The following is a 14,094-nucleotide window of genomic DNA, read 5'->3' on the forward strand; positions in this document are numbered from 1 at the left end:
AAGCTCAGGGGCCCCCAGAGATGGTGAGAAGGAGCAAACGTCCTTGGTTCTGGCAACACTCCAACCCCAGCTGCAGTGTCTTGATGCCCAGAATAATAGAGAAGCAAAAGACAATTTATCCAAAAGAAAATGTAGAGAGGATTTTGCTTTACCAAGTCATCTGACCCACTGAACACCCCACCAGAATAACAAGTAAAGGGAAGACACCCACAATTCACTAAAGGAAATGCACACAGAGCAACAAAAGTGGGGGATTTTAAAAGATTATTTGCTAAAAATAAAGAAACAAAAAAACAAAGACTCTGGATTCTGGGAAACAAACTGAAGGTTTCAGAGGGGAGGGGGGCGAGGGGATGGTCTAGCCTGGTGATGGGTAGTAAGGAGGACAAGTATGACAAGGGTGTCATGCACAAATCGTGAATCATGGAACACTGCATTGACAACGAATGAAGTACTGCACCGTGACTAACATAATAAAAATACAGAAAGAAAAAAAAATATTTTTATTTTTTATTTTTTATATACAATGGAATATTACTCAGCTATCAGAAAGAACGAGTTCTCAACATTTGCTGCAACATGGACGGCACTGGAGGAGATAATGCTGAGTGAAATAAGTCAAGCAGAGAAAGACAATTATCACATGGTTTCTCTCATCTATGGAACATAAGAACTAGGAAGATTGGTATGAGAAGAAATGAATAAAGAAAGGGGGGGGTAATCAGAAGGGGGAATGAAGCATGAGAGACTATGGACTCTGGGAAACAAACTGAGGGCTTCAGAGGGGAGGGGTGGGGGAATGGGATAGACCAGTGATGGGTAGTAAGGAGGGCACGTATTGCATGGTGCACTGGGTGTTATATGCAACTAATGAATCATCGAACTTTGCATCAGAAACCAGGGATGTACTGTATGGTGACTAACATAATATAATAAAAATATTATTATAAAAAAGAGTTTTTTAAAAAATTTAAAAAGATATTACTTATTCATTTGAGACATATACAGAGAGAGAGAGCATGAGCATGAGTGGGGGAGAGGCAGAAGCAGACTCCCTGCTGAGTCTGGATCCTGTCTTGGAGCTTGATCCCAGGACCCCAGGATCATGCCCTGAGCCGAAGGCAGACACTTAACCCAGTGAGCCACCCAGGCGTCCCCGTGAGAATATTTGTAAAAGAAGGGCATTTCCTGCTGATGAGGGAAAAGCAGTGTGAATGAAGAGCCCGTTAGAACGTCCTGGATGCAGAGGGAGTGGGCAGCCAGCGTGGGTGCTGGGGTTCCTCCAGATTCAGGGACTGCACACTGTACTTTTATTTCCCCAATCACCTCATTACAGTACCCACATCAGGCCCTTGGTCTGGTTGTTATTCCGTATTTATTCCTATGTGTTTGGCCACCCTTGTTCTCCTATGGCCCAGTAACAGACGAGGCTGGCCCTTCTCTCAGGTTCCTCTGTCTCATCTTTTCTCTGTAATTCCTGGGCTTTGGGTTTTGATCTCTTTAAAACAAAAACAAGAACATTTATGTATTTCAGAGAGAGAGAGAGAGCACGGGAGCATGGAGAGGAGGGGCAGAGGGAGAAGGGGAGAGACTCTCAAGCAGACACTGCACTGAACGCAGAGCCTGGCACAGGGCTCATGTCACAACCCCGAGATCATGAGCTGAGACGAAACCAAGAGCCAGGCGCTTAACCGACTGACACACCCAGGCGACCCTCAGTCTCTTTCTTACAAACACTATGGCGCACTCTATTCCTGCTTCTGATTTTGTCCCACATGTCTAGACGTCCCTACAATATACTCTGTAAAATCTGACACATGCCACAAAAACCTATTTCTTTGCTTTCTTCATATGAATATCACTGAGGACATCAGTCACATTCACATTTATGTCACCCACTCTGCTTTCTTCATTTAACAAAGATCCAAGGGAGCAGGGACCTCACCTCCTTCATTCACTTTCAGTTTTATAAAGGTGTGCATTTAGACAGAAACACATTTTTAGAAGATAGACTTTATAAAATAAAAAGAATAGCGGGGAAAAGAAAACCGGGATAAATACAGTGGATTCAAAACAACCTTATTCATCAAAACTGAATATAAAAAGACTATCTTTTGCAAGAAAATATATAAAACAACAATAATTTCACCACATTAACACAGGCATCTAAATAAAAATGGAATGGGCGAAAATATATAGGAAAATATAATTTATAATTATTATTGATTCTAAAAATATGCAGAGAGCAGTGTCTAAAATTATAATGTCATCCTATATAAATGTAAGTGGAGTCAAACCTGCTTGTGAAAAAGATGTAAGTTGAATGCCAAAGAATGTGTTGCACAGGGTGGAGGAAGAGGAGTCTGGTTTAGAAAATAGATCTAATCACAAAAGGCAAAAGGCAGCAGTAAGCAGCAGGCACAGATGTGAAGTTAGACAGCAATGCATACAAAAGGCAGTTTATTAAGACTCACATAAAAAGCAATGGATGGGGGACAAAATATGACCGAGTGATAGATTTGACCCTTCACATTTATAAACCCTCACACTAGCTACCCAATACATCTGTACATACACGCAAGAATTACACAGCAAAGAGCAAACTTGGCTTAAATATTTGTAATTCTTTGGTTGAAAGAGTGCAATCAAAAACAAGGAAGAAATGATTCAGCAAGAACAACACACAAACTAAAACAAGAGTAAGACCGCTCAGAGCCCAGTATACAAGGAAAGAACTTGCACAGACAATTTGGGATGCGGAAAGTAAATGGCTAATAAACCCCCAAATACATTCTGCCTCTGGGTAATGAAATAAGTGCAGACTAAAGCCCTTTAGCATATGCCTGAATGTGCTGTAAGTAAACTTCTGGAGCGAATACCTATGTGAGAGAGGATTCTATGAGATGTGTGTCTCCAGAACAGCAGTTGCAAGGTAGCGGCTCCCTCCACTGGTCAGGCTCTCTCTCATGAATGCAGAATATGGTTGAATAGACCACATCCTAAATATTTTTAGTTTTAGTTTTTTAAAGATTTATTCACTTATTTGGGAAAGAGAGTGTGAGCAAGGAGAGGGGTAGAGGGAAAAGTAAAAAAAGAATCTCAAACAGACACAGACTCCCCCCGCCCCCGCACTGAGCAGAGACCTGGCACAGGACTTGATCCTGGAACCAGAGATCATGACCTGAGCCAAAACCAAGAGCCAGAGGTTTACTGACTGGGTCACCCAGGCACCCAGTAAAACTCTTTTGTAAATGCCCTCACTGCTCCGCACCTGCCTCCATCCCTAATAGTTTATTTTCATATTCCTCTTCACTGCAAATCTCCTTGGAAGCGTTCACATTTTCCTAAAGAGAGTGCTTCCCATTCCTTCTTTAGTCTCATCCAACCGGACTTTTATTCCCACACTTAGTGATCTACGGTAATCCTTGTATTGTCAAGTGCACAGACATTTCTTTTTTCAACATATTAAATAAATGACTGTAAATGAATGAGTTCACCAGGCCAACAGACACAATGATCACTTGGCTCCAGGCTAGGCTGGATAGGATGTCAGGCGACCTCAGGTAAAAGCTTTCAGCTTCCATTGTCTCTGATCCTTTCCTGAAATACCTGCTGAGCTCTGAGACTCACCGGGATGGGGTCTGTGAGAGGAAGGTCTCTATGTGGAGGTCTGAAATCCCCCCTGGATGGTTGATGATGGAGACTGAGGCTCTGTCCCCAGACAGGACAGCAGGAAGGAGTGAAGCATAGGTCCCCTTGCAGACCTAGGAATCCAAATGTAAAAACTATGTCTCCACCAGCTCAAGGTTGAACATGCCCAGGGGCTGCAGCAGATGAGATATTTACAGCTCCTGTGTTTGCTGTATCTGTTCCCTATACCTGCTCGTTAGACACATTTACCATTATTACTCCTTGAGCACATCTTCCCATGGGAACTTATCTGGACCGAACAGAGTTTTTTCCCGTAGATTCTATGTTCCCAAGAGACCAGGTTAGAATTCAGGTGCATCCGGTGTTTATTAGTCCTCCCTGAACTTGCTGGATTTCTAGAGCTCTAACATTGAAACTTTCCACAGACCTGAGTGAAATTTTTTTCCAGATCAAAGACTGAGGAACCTGTGTTGACTACATCCCTTGGATCTCCAAAATATTGACTTACGGTGAGAGCACAACTCCTGACAGCTCTAGAAAAATGTTCTTCCTTCTCCAACAAGCAAGAGTATTCCTTTGCTACAAAACCATGGACACAACAATCCTTGGATTCATAATTCTTTTGAGAAATCAATTAGGAGTTTAATGTGGTTTTTAAAATGATTTATTTATTTATTTTGAATCGATTAGCCAAGGTATAGTACATCATTAGTTTTTGATATAATGTTCAATGATTCATTAGCTGAGTATAACACCCAGTGCCCATATTATGTGCCCTCTTTAATGCCCATCCCCCAGTTACCCCATCCCCTCATCCCCTCCCTTTCTGTAACCCTCTGTCTATTTCCCAGAGTCAAGAGTCTCATATGGTTTGTCTCCCTTTCTGATTTCTTCCCATTCACAGGCGTTTAGAGTATTTAATACAGGTTAAAATGTGACATTTAGTCCTTGACTTATAACCATTTGCTAATTATGAGATGTATTTAGACCTTTTAATGCACCATGGGCTGAGCTTAGAATCTTATATGGATTGTCTCACTTATTTTGTGCCAAAGCCATTCTATGAGGACCATAAAATGATGAGCCTTATTCCACATCTGTAGAAATGTGACTTGGAAGGGTTCAGCGATTGACCCAGAATTATGAACTGGGTCATTATGAACTGATGTGCATTGACTCGAATGCAACAAGATAGGCCAGTGGTTCTCAACCAGGGATGATTTTGCCTCCAGAGGACACTTGAAAATATCTGGAGAAAATTTTCACTGTAGCAGTGTGGTAAGTGCTATTACTAAGTTGGCATGTCTAGGGTGGCCCAGAGAGTCTGCATCTGTAACCAGCTCCCAGTCATTGATGTCGCCTGTCTTGGTCTCTAGACACTTTTGCATGTTCAGGCTGTGGTCCAGTGTCAGAGTCAGCTCTGTTCTTCTCCCAGAACCCCCCACCCATCTCAGATCTGACCTTAGGTGGTCAAAAAAGTTTACAGGTGTCTTTTTTTTCTTTCAAGAAAAAGCTGAACCTGCCAAGCCTTTGTTCCCTAATCTGTAAACTAGAGAAGTTCCATCTAAGGATTCGGTCTGGGAACTTAGTAATACATTAGAGCTCACAGGAAATTCCGTGGCACAGAGCCAGTGCTCCATCCATGGGGACTACTGTGACCATCTAAGTTCCACATTGCCTAAGCTCATGATGACAATAAAAAAGGTCTTTTGGGACAGGAAGTGAGTCCAGGATTCCTCTGCCTCTGGGACAGTGTTCTGGGTGTTTGGGGAAGGAAGTGGGTGTTACTGGCAGCATCCTGCACAACTGGGGAAACCAGGCACTCACACACTCACATTAGTCCCTGGGAGAAGTCCCTGGCCGAGCAGATCTCCCGTGGCACTGAGTGTGCTGCCTTGTGATAGAGGGTATGTGGGTAAAGTGTAATTGTTCCTCTGACCCTCTTCAGTGTGGTCAGTGTTGATTGCATTTTGGTCCAATTGTGGGCGTCAGTTTCTTTGTCAGACCCCAGGACTTCCATGAAGGTGCTTTCAACCATGAGTTATTGTCAAAGTGGTGCTCTTTGGGGAAAAGATGTGAGTAAACTCCTATTTCTCTGTTTTGAGGGTATATATACTATATATATAGTATATATACTAGGAATATATATAATGTACATTAGTAGGAATATTATATATATATATATGGAAAATTCATTTTTTCCTAGAAGCTCTACTGACAGATTTCATCTCCATGTCTTTGGGCAAATCTGTGTCACATTGTATGTTAGGCAGAATGATGACCTTCCAAAAATGTCTGCATCCCAATCCTTGGAAACTGTGAAAATAAACAGATTATAAGAGAAGAGGAATTACAGTTATTGAAGGCATTAGGATTGCTAATAACCCGACCTTAAAATAGAGTTTATCTGGGATTATTTGGATAAAGTCATTGTAATCACAAGGGTCTGTGAATGGAAAAAGGAGGCAGCAACAAGAGTCTGAGAGATGAGACATGAGAAGGACTCCACCAGCCACTGCAGCCATTGAAGATGGAGGGCGGGGCCATGGGGCAGGGGTGCGGACAGTCTCTAGAAGCTGGAGAAGGCAAGAAAGTGGCTTACCCCTTAGAGTTTCCAGAAAGGAATGCAGCCCTGCAGACAAATTGACTTTTATTCCAGGGAGACCCATCTTGACCTTCTGAATTGTAAGGTAATTTCTTTGTGCTCTTTTTAAGCCACTAAGTCTGTGGTCACTGGTTACTATAGCAACAGGACCAAGACACATGATCACCCCTACACTGAGGCTTTAATCGGAGTATATGGCCACCCCTCTCAAATCAGTGTCCTGCCACTAGGAAAACAGATAATCCATACTGGAAAGGCAGCCTAGCCTCTGTTCATGATTAAAATGTGTAATAATCTTCCGTTTATCAAAACATTGTGAAAATGGCTTCTGCCTAAATTGGTGTCAAGACAGGACAATAAGAAAACCCATATTCTATAAGAGAAAAAGTTGTTATGTTATAAAAGTGGATTCAAAACCAATGAGGAAAGGAAGGTTTTGGAAATAAATGGTGCTTGGACAATTTGTTGTGAGTCAGAAGCAAAATAACATTAAATTTCTACCTTAACGCCTTACCACTTGTTGCCATAAAGTGAGTGAACTTGTAGGAAAATGAAATGTCTAAAATGAACTTGTAGGAAAAATATAAAACAGCATGGATTTCTAGAAAACAGATTAGATCAATTCTCTGAACATAAACCAGATGGTAGTAAAAGAACTGAGAACTATAATTGATGGATTCCAGTGCATGAAAACCTGTAGGTCCAACAATAAGGAATATTTAAAAATAAGTGTAAAGCTAGGGAAAATACCTAGAACATATTGGATATTGCAAAATGTCAAGTGTAGACATATAAAATGTTGTTTTAAACAAAAGTGAATAAAACTACTTAAGATGAGAAATGATTTAAGGATGCAAATCAAAAATATAGGAAGGATACATGGGAATAAATATATAAGCATGAAAATGTGCTAGTTTGTAACAATCAAATGAAGTGAAATTATCATATTAAGGAAACCTTAATCTCAGTGTAGGGTTTGATTTATTTCTTTTTTTCATTGTTATAAAATTTTATTTTACTTATTTTAATAATTTTTTATTATGTTATGTTAGTCACCATACAGTACATCCTTAGTCTTTGGTGTAGTGTTCCATGATTCATTGTTTGGGTTTGATTTATGTCTAAGGCTACAGCCCCTAGAGACAGAACATTTCTTAGCTGGGAGGCTGACTTCTAGAAGTGGGCATTTATGTGTTAGGGGTTGAACTGTTATTATAATAAGATTTGGCTGGAGGCAACATAACGTGATGCCTGAGAGACCATCTGAATCAGGCAGCCCTGTACAGACCTCAGAAGGGGTGACCTTGACTGAGTCAATTGGTTACCATAAGCTCCGCCTCTGCCTCCCTAGTAAATGGGGAATGATACTAATCATATGAATTCTATTGGAAAACTTACATGAGAGAATGTGTATTCACACTTACACAGTGCCGGCAGAGTGCTATCATTACATTTTGTTATCAAGATCCATATTGATAACCAAATTTCTTGGGGCGCCTGGTGGCCAGTCTGTTAAGCACCAAACCCTTGATCTCAGCTCAGGTCTTGATCTCAGGGTTGTGAATTCAAGTCCCGCCTTGGGCTCCATGATGAGCATGGAGACGGCTAAGAAAAAACAAACAAGAAAACCACCAAGTTTTTTTTCTAGCTCAAAAGCTTTGATTCAATCAATACATTTTTTTTTCTGATTCTGACTGTATTTAACCACCTGCCTGTCTGCCTGTACTCAACAAACATTCACTGAGGATAAGGAGCATCCTGAGAATTGTACGAGGCACTGCAGATTCAAAGATAAGTAAGAGACAGATCAGAAATTCAAGGAATTTGTATTGTGAAGGAGCAGAGAAATTTAGTAAAGTTGATGTGACTGGATGGAAAGTGAATCAGATCAGGAGAGAAGGGGGGGCAATTCTTTGAGTTGATTTTATTCATATGACACAAGAAAACATCTCCATAAATGAGTTTTTGGGAGATTTCCAAAATAGTCACATATCTCATCCTTCTGAGGATAGATGTTAACTGCATGAGAACTGACTTGTTTTTTTTTTTTAAGAAATCCAAACCATTACTGAAGATGACCAAGAAAATACCATCTTGTATTCACACCAAGTGAAAATTACTGGTTTTAAAGCGGAAAGGGGAACCTAAGACATAAACCTGAAGAAAACTAGAGAAGGGAAGGAAGACCCAAGGAGACTACTGCTACAAACTGAGGGCTTCAGAGGGGAGGGGGTGGGGGGATGGGCTAGCCCAGTGATGGGTATTAAGGAGGGCGCATATTGCATGGAGCACTGGGTGTTATATGCAAACAATGAATCATGGAACACTACATCAAAAACTAATGATGTACTGTATGGTGACTAACAATACATAATAAAAAATTTAAAAAATAAAGGTCTGGATTAGATTTTTTAAATATTTTATTTATTTATTTGAGAGAGAGAGGGAGAGAGAGAGAGAAGGAGAATCACCACTGAGCAGAGAGCCCTGATGAGGGGTTCAATCCTAAATCCCTGAGATCATGACCCAAGCTGAAGGCAGATGCTTAACCGACTGAGCCACCCGGATGCCCCTGGATTAGATTATTATTGTGGTTGTAACAAATGACCAGGCTGCTGCCTTCAAACAAATACATTTATTTTCTGATAGTTCTGGAAGTCTGAAGTCTGAAATAGGTCTCTGTGGGCTAACATCACTGTCTGCAGAGAAGAGTTCATCCTGGAGGTCTGGGGAGAATAGGTTTTCTTGCCTATTCCAGCTTTAGAGCCACCTGTACTCCCTGCCTCATGTGCCCTCCGTTTATCCTCAAAGCCAGCAACATAGCATCTCAAAATCTCTCTGTGACTCCAAGTCTTCTGCCTCCCCCTTCCACAGCTGGAGGACCCTTGTGAGCTATTGAGCTCACCTGGATAATCAGAATAACTTTACCTTAGTGTCAGCTGACTAGCAAGGTTAATACCATTTGTAACTTTAATTTTCCCTTGTCATGACACAAGACATATCCACAGATTCTGTAGATTAAGATGTGGAAATGTTTTGGGGACATTATTCTGCTACCAAAAGTCTTTGTCAGAGGTATATTTGCTGTCAACTCATGGGCCCTCCCTTTGAAGGATCAACCACAGAATTTATTTCAGACTCTACATGAGAATTGAGACTTTTCTATCAAGACCACGCATGAAGAGGACCACATGGCTTATTTATTGACATCTCCCCAAATCTACTAAACACAATGTAACATTTCAACTAAATAAAATCAATATCAACTCAAGGTTAAGGTAAAGTACAAGGAGGTTATAACTTTGGAAGGCAGGCAAATTCATGAGAGGGAGGAATACAAAACTGGATTCACTTGACTTCTAATCTGGTCTCTTGGGAACAGAGTCTCAGCAGGAAAATTTTCCATTCTGTCCAGACCAGTGGCCCACAGGGAATGAGTGCTCCGAGGTGGGAGTAACAATGGAAACATCGCCTAGTGAGCAGACACAGGGAGCTGTAAATATCTCCTCTGCTTCAGAACTTCAGCACGTGGATCCTTGGACTGGCCGGGACATGGCTGTTATTTCTGGGTTCCTAAGTCTGGCTGGGGGACCCATGCTTCACTGCTTCCTGCTGCCCTGTCTGCGAACAGAGGTTCGGTCTCCATCATCAACCATCCAGGGAGGAATCGGCACCTCCACACGGAGATTTTCATCTTATGAAAGACTCACCAGGTGAGTCTGAGATTTCAGCAGGAATTTCAGGAACGGATCAGAGAGAATGGAAGCCGGTAACTTTGACCTGAGGTCACCTGACACTAGACAGACTCATGTATAAGTAATTTATTTAATGTGTTCAAAAGAACAGTGTCCGTTGGACTCAGCAATGCAGGCATCATTGTTGACAATATGCAATGGGAATAGAAATGCAGTTGGATGAGGGGGGGAAGGAATGGGAGACATAAAGTGGTTGCATTGAAATTAGAACATATGCAAGGAGTTTGCAGGGAACGGGAGCAGGAAGACAGAGTATTAGGATTGAAGCACGTGCAGTGATTTGTTTACAATGTGCTGGTTTTGAGCATGTTCGTATTTATAGAAAGAGCCAGACCCATGAAGGTAGCTGTTCCCTTGCAACAGCAGTTCCTGAGACATGCATTTCTCAGCATCTTCTCTCACAGTGAGTATTCACATGAAAAATTGTATTTAATATGCAAATAGCGATATGCTAACTAGCTTTACTTTGTAAAACATCATTAGGAGGAGGTGTGAAAATGATGGGGAATTTGTGAGGTAGAAGAAAAACTCAGACAAATCTTTTCACTGGTGATAATCACTCACTTAGTCACAGGAAGGAACTGTAGTGTAAGCTTTTTACACATACTGATGACCGCTGTCTGCCACCCCAGGAGGATGGGTGCTGCTATCCCCACTATTTGAGTCACGATATTCACATTTGGAATGGATTGGTTGTCTCTCCCAAGTTCAGACAGCGTATATGTGGTAGATCTGACATTCAAAACCTGGTTTTCTGATTCCAAAAGTCTTGGTTTTAAAATCATTCAGAAAAGTATTTTATTATGTCATCTTTAAAATTCCCTTTCTATTGTCATACATTGTATATTTTCTGTTGTAAATTACAATTTATTCCCTTTGCACAGTTTTTTTCTAGAGGGGTTTTCAGTCAGTAAAATATCTTGACATCATAAAGATACCACTGCTTTATTGTTTAGATACATTGTTATTTTCCTTTGTTAATTATTCTGGGCATCAGGGGATGTGGACTGGGGCTGGAATGCTGCCAGAACCAGGGAAGGTCTCCGCTCATCAGTCTCTCAGGGAAAATCTGAGCTTATTACATCCCTTTCCCCCCGTGTGTCCATTTGTTTCCTCGCTGTGATTTTGGAACTGCTTTCTTATGTTTCTTTACATACAGGACACAACTGGTGATGGGCATGATGGAGCACATGTGATGGGATGAGCACTGGGTGTTATATGCAACTGATAATTTATTGAGCACTAGGTCTGAAACTAATGATGTACTGTAAGTTGAATTTAAATTAAAAAAGAAAAAAAAAGAAATGCATAACATGTGATGATCATATTGAAATGGAGCCCATGTTTCCATGTCCAGTAGAGGCTTCCTAACTAGATTTTGAGTACTGTTTACACAGTCTTCAGGGTAAAGGTAATCTCGTGTTGACAGCTTGCCTTCTACTGCTTCCTTCAACAGTATTGTGGCTAAGGCAGGAAAAGCATGAGAGTAACATAGCGGCGGGAGGGCGTATTGCACTGCGCTCATGTGCGAGCCAGTGATGTGTGTGTGTGTGTGTGTGTGTGTGTGTGTGTGTGTGTGTGGTGGGGCATGAGCAGTCCTCAGGGCAATGGTATCTGAGTTCATATACTCCAGTATGGGAGCCTTCAATGCCAGAATGTTAAAAAATGGTTGGAAATAAGGAAGGAATCCATCTCTATTCACAGAACACCTTGGAACACAATTAATAAGATGCAAAGAACACCACGTGAAGGAAGGACTCCCTGTGTCTTGAAGTCCCATCAGTGGTAGGAAAGTCCCCTGGGTCCTCAACGTTCTCTGCCATCACCTCTCATGTCTCTTGCTCTTGCTCATTAGCTCACCGCACTGACTGCATGTTGAGATCTGCAGATCTGCAGTAAGTGCCTTCTGCAGGGCCTTTGCTCTGCTTTCCCTGCAGGGCACACACCTCCCCCAGATATCTTCCTGCCTCCTGCTCAGTCGTTTGTTGAAACTTCTGTTAAAATGTCACCTTCTTTGCAGGCCTTCCTGAACTCCTATTAAAACCTACCATCCTCTGCATACACTCCTTTTTACACCAACCTTTTTCCCCCTTCATAGCACCTGTCACCATCTTATATGGAATATGATTTTTTAATTTTTTATATATATCCTTTCTCCATCATTGTATTGTATGGAGTTTTCTTTTTTTTCTCCAAGTTTTAATTAAATTCAATTAGTTAACATACAGTGGCAAATAAGTTTCAGGTGGAGACGTTGGTGATTCGACACTTCCATACAGTACCCAGTGCTCGTCACAAGTGCCCTCCTTCATCCCTTCACCTCTTTCTCTCATCCCCTCACCCACCTCCCTCCAGCAGCCCTCAGTTTGTTCTCTACAGATAAGAGTCTGTTTCTGGTTTGCCTCCCTTTTTCACCCACTATGTTTGCTTGCTTTGTTTCCCTAAATTCCACACATGAGTGAAATCATATGGTGTTTGTCTTTCTCTAACTGACTTGTTTCACTTAGCATAATATACTGTAGCTTCATCCATTGTAAATGGCAAGGTTTCATTCTTTTTGATGGCCTAAAATATATATATATAAATGGAATATATCTATATCTATATCTATATCTGTATCTATCTATCTATCTATATCTATATATCTCACTTCTTTATCCATCCATCAGTCAGTAGACACTTAGGCTCTCCCCATAGTTTGGCTATTGTTGATAATGTTGCTATAATCACCAGGGTGAATTTACTCTTTCAAATTAGTATTTTTGTGCCCTTTGGGGAAATACCTAGTGGTTCAACCTATAGAATGGGGAAGATATTTGCAAATGACGTATCTATAAGGGTTAGTATCCAAAATCTATAAAGAACTTATCAAACTCAACACCCAAAAAGCACATAATACAGTTAAGAAATGGACAGAAGACATGAGTAGACAATTCTCCAAAACAGACATACAGAGGGCTAACAGACATATGAAAGATGCTCAACATCACTCATCATCAGGGAAACACACATCAAAGCTACAATGAGATATCACTTCACACCCATCGGAATGGCTAAAATGAACAACACATGAAACAGCAGGTGTTAGGGGAGGATGCAGAGAAAGGGGGACCCTCTTACATTGTTGGTGGGAATGCAACCTGATCCCGCCATTCTGGAAAGCTGTATGGAGGTTCCTCAAAAAGTTAAATAGAACGGCCCTTTGATCCAGCAATTGCTCTGCTAGGCATTTACTCAAAGAACAAAAAATACTAATTCAAAGGGACACATGCTCCCCAATGTTTATAGCAGCATTATCTACAGTAGCCAAACTATGGGAACAGCCCAAGTGTCCTTCCACTGATGTGGATAAGGAGAATGTGATATATTTTATATAATAATGGAATAAGAGTCAGCCATAAAGCATGATTCTTGCCATTAGCACGATACAGATGGAGGTAAAGAGTATTATGTTAAGTGAAATAAGTCACTCAGAGAAAGATTAATACCATATGATTTAACTCATATGAGGAATTAAAAAACAAGAGAAGTAGCAAAGGGGAAAAAAGAGAGAGAAAGGGATAAACAAAGAAACAGACTCTTAATTACAGAGAACACACTGCTGGTCACCAGAAGAGATGGTGGGGGATGGGGAAATGGTTGATGGGGATGGAAGAGAGCACCTGTGCTGAGCACCAGGTGTTGTATGGGTGTACTGAATCTCTATATATTGCACACTTGAAACTACTTTTATACTTCATGTGAACTAACTGTAATTTAGGGCACCTGGGTGGCTCAGTTGGTTAAGCATCTGCCTTCAGCTAAGGTCATGATCCCAGAGTCCCAGGATCAAGTCCCAGGATCCAGTCCCATATCAGGCTCCCTTCTTAGTGGGGAGTCTGCTTCTCTCTCTGACCTTCCGCCATCTCATTCTCTCCTTCTTACCCTCTTTCTCAAATACATACATAAAATCTTTAAAAAAATAACTGAAATTTAAATAGAAACCCAAATAATGAAAAAAAAGGTAAAAATAAATAAATGATGTCCATTTGTTGAACATGACTATGTTATTTTTTTTTCTTCCTTGGTAGTCATGTCAACAAG

The sequence above is a fragment of the Ursus maritimus genome, unplaced genomic scaffold (assembly GCF_017311325.1).
Source record: "Ursus maritimus isolate PB19 unplaced genomic scaffold, ASM1731132v1 scaffold_37, whole genome shotgun sequence".
Lineage (NCBI taxonomy): Eukaryota > Metazoa > Chordata > Mammalia > Carnivora > Ursidae > Ursus > Ursus maritimus.